The sequence below is a fragment of the Heterodontus francisci genome, chromosome 50 (assembly GCF_036365525.1).
Source record: "Heterodontus francisci isolate sHetFra1 chromosome 50, sHetFra1.hap1, whole genome shotgun sequence".
Lineage (NCBI taxonomy): Eukaryota > Metazoa > Chordata > Chondrichthyes > Heterodontiformes > Heterodontidae > Heterodontus > Heterodontus francisci.
Window position 1 is genome coordinate 6,486,850 of NC_090420.1, and position 10,155 is coordinate 6,497,004.

A 10,155-nucleotide genomic window follows, 5' to 3' on the forward strand; every position below is an offset into this window, starting at 1 on the left:
TAATTGTGTATTCCTTTGCTGTGTTTGACCTCACCAAAGGCATCACCTCACACTTCTCCAAGTTGAGTTCCATTTGCCACTTTTCTGCCCACCTGACCAGTCCATTTCTCCAGCTCTCCTAATGAGCATTTCACCACGTGCCTTGAGCTGAGTTACTCATCACAGAATTCCCACTATCTGATTTACTCTTGCAGCCAGAGTATGTATATGAATGGTCCAGTTAAGCTTTTGTCAATGGTAACCCTCAGGATGTTGATGGTGGGGGGATTCAGCGATGGCAATGCTGTTGATCGTCAAAGGGAGATGGTTACATTCTCTCTTGTTGGAGATGGTCATTGCCTGGTACTTATGTGGTGTGAATGTTACTTGCCACTTAGCAGGCCAAGCCTGAATGTTGTCCAGGTCTTGCTGCTTCTGGACACGGACTCCTTCAGTATCTGAGATGTCCTGAATTTGTCCTTTTATGAAACCTTGGTCAGGACTCACTTGGAATATTGTATCCAGTCTTGGTCTCCTCACATGATGGGTGATATTGAGGCTTTGGAAAGGGTACAGAGGAGAGACATTCGACGAATTCCCTGTATAAGACATTTTGGTTATCAAGTTAGACTAAAAGAGTTGGGACCCTACACCTTAGAGAAACCTAGACTGAGGGGTGATCCGATTGAGGTTCATAAATAATGAAGGGTCCAATTTAGCATGGGAGAGGAGTCATAACTTAATATTGGAACAGGCCAGATGGCACCCGGATCACATTAAATTTCATTTTCAGTGGTGGGTTAAAGTACCAGGATGGCCGAGTGGTTAAGGCGTTGGACTTAAGATCCAATAGACATGTGTCTGCGTGGGTTCAAACCCCACTCCTGGTATCTGTGCTTACAAAATGTTATTTATTCTTTCCCTGACTTTTGCCTTGCACCATCATCTCTTCTGTCATTTAATCACTCTTGCCTTCCAACTGATCACAGCTTCCTATTATTTGATCTGCCCCAGCACCGTTCCTTGGCTCTGCGCTTGCTTATAAACTGGTAAATCTGTAACTTAATCTCCTCTGTACCCTGACAATGACCTTCTCATCCTTCCTGGATTGTGGTTCCTCACAGGATCCGCTGCCTCTCCGACTCCCCTCCAGGTAACTGAAGGCCCTGAGCCTTGGTCTCGCTTTATACGCTAGCTGGTAGTTGATTCCTTGCAGGTCTGCCACCGCTCAGGAGAAGCTCAAGACCCAGATCAAGCAAAGTATCAAGAGGAATGTGAACAAAGGCTCCCTGGTGCAGAGCAAGGGACAGGGCGCCTCCGGCTCCTTCAAAATCAGCAAGAAGGAAAACCCAGGGAAAAGTGGGAAAGAAGGTGAAGAAACCAGCAGCCAAGAAATCTTTAGTGAAGAAACCAGCAGACAAGAAATCTTCAGTGAAGAAACCAGCAGACAAGAAATCTTTAGTGAAGAAACCAGCAGACAAGAAAGTGACAACAAAGAAAGTAACAGCCAAGAAAACGAGCAGCAAGGCGGCGGCAACGCCAAATAAGGCGGTGAAGAAAGCAGCGCTTCAGAAAAAGTCTCCTGCGAAGAAGGTCAAAAAAGGCAAGAGTGCGGCGGGCGGAAAGGCGCTGAAGAAAGTGCAGACATGGAAGAGCAAGGTCAAGCCGAAAGCAGCGAAGTCTCAGAAAGCAGGGTCTGGAAAGAAGTGAAAGCGCGGGAAACTTGTAAACATCTGAACACAAAGGCTCTTCTCAGAGCCACCCACATCTCTCAGGAAAGAGCTGATCCCCTGATCAAATGATCCCTGTCCAGGCCCCGCCTGCAGATTCCACATGGAAATGATTTGGAGTAAATCCAGGATCCCTGGTGACTCCCCTCCACCCAGCCCTTTCCCCACTCTCTGTCATAAAACAGAGGGATGTCCGGCCCTCACTCTAACTGGGGATGTGTTCGGTGCAGTCTCAGTTCACAAATTCAGGGGGAGAGTTTGTAAGACAGTAACACTGGCGGAGAAACCCCACCTCACAACTCAAACCCCAACACATGAGTTTCTCCAATTCAGCTGGAGTCGGGTGACAACAGGAGCTGGGATAGGCTGTGATCGGGAATGTTAGGAATGGATTTGTTCAGGGAGGAATGTACCTGGAATCTCCGAAAATAATAGTTCCTTATTTCCCCAGATTACACATTCTGCAGTGAGAATGAAAAGTCTCTTCACTGCTTCACATTTACTAATTGTTTGGTTCGAGATGAATAATGAGTCAGAGAGTAATGACAGGATCTGAAGCTTCTCTCACACCAGCCCTTGAATGACTCAATGTGAAGTGTCCAATGTGTGAAGCTACTGCCAGGGTTTGTCAATCTGAACAGTTTCAGCTCAGTTACTGGGGGCCTGGAAACCCCGCAGTTTGACTCTGTCTCTGATTGGTCACCCGCTTCTCAATCCAATTCTTAACCAATAGGAGAATCACATAGAAGTAAATAGAAGTTCTCATTGGCTTAGATTTTCCAATTGGAAAAAGCCTGGCAATTCCAGAGCAGGAAGGAATTGAAGTGATGGAAAATTTCAATTTTCAGGCAACAATTTTAAAACCTCTCATGTTATGTTCTGTTTTACTGTATTTACCGTCACAAAATCCTGACGCGATTTTAGGAATCGTTTTCATTTGTCAATCTGTTAACTGTAAGCAGCGGGAGGAAGGTCCGGTTCAGCAATTTTAAACGGGACAAATATCAGCTTCCACTCTGTAAAAGGAACAAATTAGCGACTAACCGCCTCTCACAGGCTTCTCGGGGACTGACAGAAATGAGTGGTTTCTGATCTTTTCTCCTGAAAGAGGCGGATAATGCTGCAGGGAGCAATGAACTGCCCTTCACTTTCTGGCTGCTAATACACCCCTGACTTTAAACAGTTCAAACAGCGACTGATGCTTCTGCCGGAAAATGAGCAGATTCACCAGAATGATCCCGGTCCATCATGGCCAAAGACATCCAGCTGGCCCGCCGCATCCGCGGGGAACGCACCTAAAACCCAGCTTCAGTAACAAGTGTAACAAGGGCTCTTTTCAGAGCCACCAAATCAGCAAAGGAAAGAGCTGCCATCTCTGTTCATCATCAAACCCATTAGATTGGAGGGGCGGCCACATGGTTTCTGTTTTGTCACATCACTTTCCCGAAAGGCCTGTCGGACTGAGAGCTGATCTGGAATTTAGAAAGCAGCATTACCGGAGACTCATTGCTGCTCAGCACAATCTCAACCCTGCTCCTGGGATCCGTTAGCTGGCATTTGGGGAAAAGAAATGGATCCCAGTTTTATTTGGAAGGCATTAATGGAGCCGGGTCCGTTCACATGAGGGTTATTTACTAACATTACCCAATGAGTTCACTAATATTTGAATCCATTGGAGATTAGTACACAGGATATGTAAGGCAGCTCGGTCACTCTGACTGAAACCGCCAGTTCCCCGGGGTTGCAGACCCTGACACTGCGGGGAGAGAATCCCCGACTCTATCCCGCCGCCGGGGGAAACAGACAGCTCTGTGTCCGGAGAATAGGGAGGGCCGGGGGGAAGGCACATCTGAAAGCGCTGCAATGGACTAAGCTCCTGTGGGTGCACAACTCTCACTTATTCCGTCCTCTGGGAACAGTGCGGTCTAAACAGATCAGGTTAGGAGAGAAACACACAGCCCGAGAATGGCCTCTTCCTTCCTGCATTTACTCTGTTCCGGGAGCAGATTCTCATTGAGAAGAGGCGCTCAGATCACCAGAGAGAAAAAAAAAACACAATTCAAACTGTCCAAATGAAAAACAGAGAATTAACCCGGACACTTCCATTATTAAATTAATTCATCAGCTCCGAACCAGTTCCCGTTAATGTACCGGGATAATCTCGGGATTTATCAAATCGAAGGCAGCGGGATTTATTAAATTGTTGATTCTGACACCCTGTAGTTCAGTTCTTCACTTAACAAGAGGGGGAGATGTGTGAGCAGAGAAACAGAGCGAAATCCAGAGATGGAACTGAAAACACACCTGGACAGATGTGAAACAGGTCAATCCACTGTTCCAATAACTCCATCTCTGACTCCCCCCTGACAGTAACCAGCCCTTTCACAGAGACTGTGAGTGGCTCTGAAAAGAGCCTTTGGTTTATTAGATGACATTTTGGCCGCTTTACTTTTTCTGGGAGCTCTTGAGTGCTGGTTTTCTTAGGCAGCAGCACGGCCTGGATATTAGGCAGCACCCCGCCCTGAGCGATGGTCTCCCCTCCCAGCAGCTTGTTGAGCTCCTCGTCGTTGCGGACGGCCAGCTGCAGTTGTCTGGGGATGATGCGGGTCTTCTTGTTGTCCCGGGCCGCGTTACCGGCCAGCTCGAGGATTTCAGCGGTCAGATACTCGAGCACAGCAGCCAGATCGACCGGGGCTCCGGCACCCACACGCTCAGCATAGTTACCCTTTCTCAGGAGCCTGTGAACACGGCCCACCGGGAACTGCAGTCCAGCCCGGGAGGAGTGAGACTTGGCCTTGGCCCGAGCTTTCCCGCCGGTCTTTCCTCTTCCAGACATTTCCACAATCTCACAAATACTTTCACAAAGAATGAATAATTTCCTTAGCATTGATAATACATCGCAGGCAGTCAGGTTGGCTGAGCAGTCTAAAGTGCTGCGTTCAGGTCGCAGTCTCTACTGGAGGCGTGGGTTCGCATCCCACTTCTGACGAGTTGTGTTTTGACTGAACTGGAGGCGTTTGGGAGCAGCGGCAAAAAGCAAAGAAAAAGCATGAAAGAACATGGACAAACAAAATAACAATGGACCCAAAGATGTTGCATTAAAACATTGGAGTAAGAGGCAACTAAACAAACAGCAGGGCACATAAAAGATCAAAAATGTAACCTTTGTATCGGGGTGGAAGATGTGGCCAATATCCTTAATGAATACTTTACTGTTTTCCCGAATGAGAGGGTGATGCAGATATTGTTATTAAGGAGGAGGGGTGTGAAGTATTGGACGTGATAACTTAAGGAGAGAGGAAGTCTTAATGGGATGAGCATCCTTGAATGTGGATAAATCATCAGGACCAGATGAAATGTACCCCAGGCTGTTGAAAGAAGCCAGGGAAGAAATAGTGGAACAAAAACAAGAAATGCCGGATTCACTCAGCAGGTCTGGCAGCATCTGTGGAAAGAGAAGCAGAGTTCACGTTTCGGGTCAGTGACCCTTCTTCGGAACTCCGAAGTTCCGAAGAAGGGTCACTGACCCGAAACGTTAACTCTGCTTCTCTTTCCACAAATGCTGCCAGACCTGCAGAGTGAATCCGGCATTTCTTGTTTTTGTTTCAGATTTCCAGCATCCGCAGTATTTTGCTTTTAAGAAATAGTGGAAGGTCTGACCATCATTTTCCAATCCCTCACTGGATACAGGTGTGGTGCCAGAGGATTGGAGGTCTTGTAACGTTGCAATAAAAGCAAAATACGAGGCAGATCAAGCATGGCTGATCCTTTCGAGTAGAGAAACAGGGCTGAATTCCCTGAACCAGTGCTACAGCTTTCAGAATAGAAGGAGCCTATACAAACCTGATGGGTTCCACTTAAACAAAAGAGCTGGAGGTGTTGACAGTCAGAACAGATAAAATGTGGAGGAGTGTTTGAAGCAGATTCTGTGTGGTTACTGTAGTTGTCCTATGGAGTTATTTCAAGGAGGTGATTCTGAATGTAATGGATCAACGTGGACCCATCCAAGGCAAAGGTTCTAAGCTTCCCTGTGGTCCAGCCTGGTTGAATGGAACTGAAGCAAACAAATCATCCAGAAGAGGAAAAGATATGTAAGGCCATGAAAGCACAGAATTCAGATGGATGCAATACCAGATGGTATGGCAAGAGTGTAAAACAGCAACAGACTGGTGAATAAAACTTTCCCATTGAATGAGACAAGAGAAAAGAAGGGTAATAATAGTGTCAGGTGAGTTGTGACACTATTCACATTCCACCTTGATCTGAATAGGACTGTTGAAGGGAGTGATTGAGAAGAATAGAGGAGAAATGAAAAGAAAGGAGAAATAAACAAAAGGTCTTTTGATTTTAGAATGCTTGTTTTTGGAAATGACAGACTGTAAAGTGTGTGTGTCAGAAGATATAGAGCGAAGTTGGGTATGACAAGATCACAGGAAAGTTGTGCCCTGAGACAAGGTGTGTGTTGACAGGAAAGCTGCTTTCTTTTGCACAATATGTATTTTATTCGTATAATTTGTGCAATTACATTGCAAAGCAGTTCAAATTTAATATTACATAAGGTACAATACAGATCAGTTTCCTTCAATAATGTACATGATGTATCTCACTATCCCTGCCTGCACAGGTTATATTTACAGTATTTACATTACACATCAAACATTCTCTGGTGCAAACAGCCCGAGGGGTTTTACACGGGTTCCAGCCCCTCACTGTACTATGGCCTACTAGGGCCTTAGACTGCAGCCTTTCCCCATTGAGTCTCCATGGTGGCTTCCCCAAGCTTTAATGCCGTCCCACAGCACATAGTCTTGGACGTTGCCATGTGCCAGTCTGCAACACTCGTTCATGGACAGCTCTTTGCACTGGAATACCTGTCCCACGGCCGGGCTCGTTCTCAATAGAGATCATTTCAAATGAACATTTCCTAAATCCGTGCTTTCTCTCTCGCAATAAAGAGAACCGGATGTCTAGCAGATTCAGTGTGAGACAATAACACTGCCGGGTAAAGGCCGCTTTCCAACTCCAATCTTAACACAGGAGATTCCCCAAGCAGCTGCAGTAAGGTGCTATAAACTGCTGGAAGCGGATGTGTGTGGAAATGGTGATGTGACTGAGGAGGTTTCTTGTTATAGAATGGACTGTGTTTAGGTGGGAATATTACTGAGCGTTAATTGCATCGGGACCATATTTAAAAGCACCGGCTTTCTGGAAAGCCTTGACTATGAAGAACGAGTCTGGAAGGCTTTGTGTGGAGAGCTGGGTTTCGGTTCCACTGTGTAATAAAGGGTTTGAAATTGGCAGCCCGGAGGAAACTGGAGGTGGAGCTGAAAGATGAGGGGCCGTTCTCTCTCCGTCTGTCACTCTGGGTGTCTCCTCCCCATCTGCTCTCTGTTCAATCTTCACTCTGTCTCCTCCCCTTCCTGCTCTCTCTCTGCCATTCTCAGCCAGGTCCGGGTGGCCTGTATAAAAAGGAGCCTGACGGAATCAGTCTCTTTTGTTGTGCACTGATTTGAGGCAAGAATCAACTTGTCTGGCAGTAAACAAGAGTATGCTCCAGGCTGGCAGTATGTTAGAATCCATGAGGAAAGGCATCACCACCCTCATCGACAAGCGGAAGGGGGAGAGGACAGAAATAAGAAATTGGTGGCCCATTTCACTGCTTAATGCTGACAACAAGATTCTGTCAAAAGTCATAGCCAGTCGATTCAAGTCTGCTCTGGAGTTGGTGATTCACCCTGATCAGACCTATACTATACCAGGCAGGACAATCTCTGATAGCATTGCGCTACTCAGGGATATGATCACCGATGTACGGGACAGGAGGGTGGACACCTGCCTCATCAGCCTGGACCAGGAGAAGGCTTTTGACAGGATATCGCACACTTACATGATGGATGTGCATTCCAAAATGGGGTTTGGGGAGGGGTCCTGCAATTGGGTCAAACTACTCTACACAAACATCAGTAGTGCAGTCTCAATCAATGGGTGGGAATCAGAAAGTTTCCCGATCCAATCTGGAGTCAGTCAGGGCTGTCCTCTCTCCCCTGTCTTGTTTGTTTGCAGTATTGAACCCTTTGCTGAGTCTATTAGGAAGAATGCGAGCATCAGAGGGGTGACAATCCCAGGCAGCGGAGGCACTCAGGTGAAAACCTCCCTGTACATGGATGACATCGCCATTTTATGCTCGGATCCACTGTCTGTGCGCAGACTGATGAGCATCTGCGACCAGCTCGAACTGGCCTTGGGAGCCAATGTTAAACACGGCAAGAGCGAGGCCATGTTCTTTGGGAACTGGGCTGACCGATCCTTTGTCCCCTTCACCGTTAGGTCAGATTATCTGAAGGTGCTGGGGATATGGTTTGGAAGGGCTGAGACGTGCACCAAAACCTGGAAGGAGCGAGTAGCCAGGGTACAACATAAGCTGAGCATGTGGGAGCAGCGATCTCTCTCCATTATGGGTAAGAACCTGGTCATCAGGTGCGAGGCGCTCACATTGCTGTACGTGGTGCAGGTCTGGCACATACCGCATTCCTGCGCTGTGGCGATCACCTGAGCCATTTTCCGCTTCATCTGGGGATCCAAAATGGTCCGAGTCCGGAGGGACACGATGTTCAAACCTCTGGATAAGGGCGGGAAAAATGTACCCAACGTCGCCCTCATCCTTATGGCTACCTTTGTGTGCGGCTGCATCAAGCTGTGTGTAGATCCCCAGTTTGCAAACTTCAAGTGTCACTACGTGCTGAGGTTCTATCTGTCCCCGGTGTTGCAAAGGATGGGCCTGGTCATATTGCCACGGAATGCTCCATCCAGTTGGACTGTGCCGTACTTCCTATCCTTCATGGAAAAGTTTCTGTGGAAAAACACCTTTGACCACCAATCCTTCAGGCAGTGGTCTTCACGGAATATCCTCAAGGCCCTACGGGAAAAGGAGATGGTGGATCCTGTCGGATGGTCCCCTGAGCAGAAGTCCAAAGTCATTTGGCAGAATACCTCATCACCAGAACTTTCAAACAAGCACCAAAATGTAGCCTGGCTGATGATGAGAAGAGCCCTCCCTGTCAGATCCTTCCTGCACACCCGAAGTCTCACCCCATCCACACCCGGCCCTCGAGGTGGCTGTGGTCGAAAAGAGACGTTGCCCACCTCTTTCTGGAATGTGTCTTTGCAAAGCAGGTGTGGAAGAGATGCAGTGGTTTTTGTCGAGGTTCATCCCAAGCAGCTCTGTAGCACAGGAGTCTGTGCTCTGTGGGCTGTTCCCAGGGACGCACACCAAGATAAAAATCAACTGTTGCTGGAGGACTATCAATTCGGTGAAAGATGCCCTTTGGTCTGCCCGAAACTTGCTGGTCTTCCAGTGCAAAGAGTTGTCCACGACCGAATGTTGCAGACTGACACATTCCAAAGTCCAGGACTATGTGCTGAGGGACGCACGAAAACTTGGGGCAGCCGCAGCAAAGGCTCAATGTGGAAAGACCACTGTGTAAGGTCCCCTCACCAAGCTGAACTGAGGGGCCGGATCCATGGGAAACCACTCGAACTGTCGCCAGAAAATATTTGTTTGCTGTAAAATGTACATGGCATGACAATGAAATGGAAGGGTTGTGAGGCAACTCACTCCTGTATTGAAGGAAACTGATCTCCTTTGCACTCTTTGTATTGTCTGACATGGTGCTTTTGGGAACTGTTTTGTAATGTATTTTTTTTTTACAGATTTTAATGAATAAAGTATATTTTGGAAATTAATAAAAGAAAGTCTGGCAGAGGTAAAGGAGGGAAAGGACTGGGCAAAGGCGGAGCAAAGCGGCACCGCAAAGTGCTTCGTGATAATATCCAGGGCATCACCAAACCAGCAATCCGCCGCCTGGCTCGCCGTGGCGGGGTCAAGCGGATCTCGGGTTTGATCTATGAGGAGACTGGCGGGGTGTTGAAGGTTTTCCTGGAGAATGTGATCAGGGATGCGGTCACCTACACTGAACACGCCAAGCGCAAGACGGTCACTGCCATGGATGTGGTGTACGCTCTGAAACGGCAGGGCCGCACTCTCTACGAATTCAGCGGCTGAACAACTCGACCCTTTCCAGCAAACACAACAAAGGCTCTTCCAAGAGCCACCCACCGCCTCACAGAGAGAGCAGTGACCTGGAAACGGGAGCTGGGATATGCTGTTTAGAACTGTCTGGAATAAATCTGTGCTGTGTTCGAGATACAAAACTAGAATCCCCAAATTTGACATTTCATTTGTAGCAAGGATATGCAGTGGATTTGATTTTCTGAACGGGCTGTGTAAACAGCGCCTGAGGCTCTACAGTTAGTTATTTCTCCAGTCGACACATGCCCTCAGTGAAAAGCCACATCACTCCTCCAGAATCACTCATTGTTTTCATAGAATTTCAAAATGATTTCGCTGCAATGAGGGAATCCGGGAGTTTTGCAGCAGCCGTTGAAT

General features: G+C 47.5%; 1 non-coding gene across 1 annotated transcript; it reads left to right on the forward strand.

Moving 5' to 3' along the window:
- The first annotated feature begins 786 nt into the window (after positions 1 to 786).
- Positions 787 to 869, forward strand: trnal-uaa (transfer RNA leucine (anticodon UAA)). The gene has a single exon. It is a non-coding gene; the product is annotated as a tRNA-Leu (tRNA).
- Positions 870 to 10,155: the final 9,286 nt, after the last annotated feature.